A 304-nucleotide genomic window follows, 5' to 3' on the forward strand; every position below is an offset into this window, starting at 1 on the left:
TTTTATGTCTTCTTTGTGTGTCTCTAATTTTGCCTTCTATTGTCCTTTCCTTTTTGTTCCTCTCTTCTCTTCTATTGTCCTTTCTTTATCCCTCTTGTTTTCCTTACTTCCTTGATTGTTCTTTGTCTCGGTTATTTCCTCCCTCCTTTGTCTGTCTTTATTCTTGTTATTCTTTATCTTCTTTTCTTCTTTGATTTTTTGTTCTTTTCTTTCCCTGTGTCTGGTCTGTAATTTATTTTCATTATTTACATTGCCTGTTCCTGCCTTTACTCCTCTTTCCTTTTTATCTCTGTTTCTTTGTGAT

The sequence above is a fragment of the Penaeus monodon genome, chromosome 28 (genome assembly GCF_015228065.2).
Source record: "Penaeus monodon isolate SGIC_2016 chromosome 28, NSTDA_Pmon_1, whole genome shotgun sequence".
In the NCBI taxonomy this organism is placed as follows: Eukaryota; Metazoa; Arthropoda; class Malacostraca; order Decapoda; family Penaeidae; genus Penaeus; species Penaeus monodon.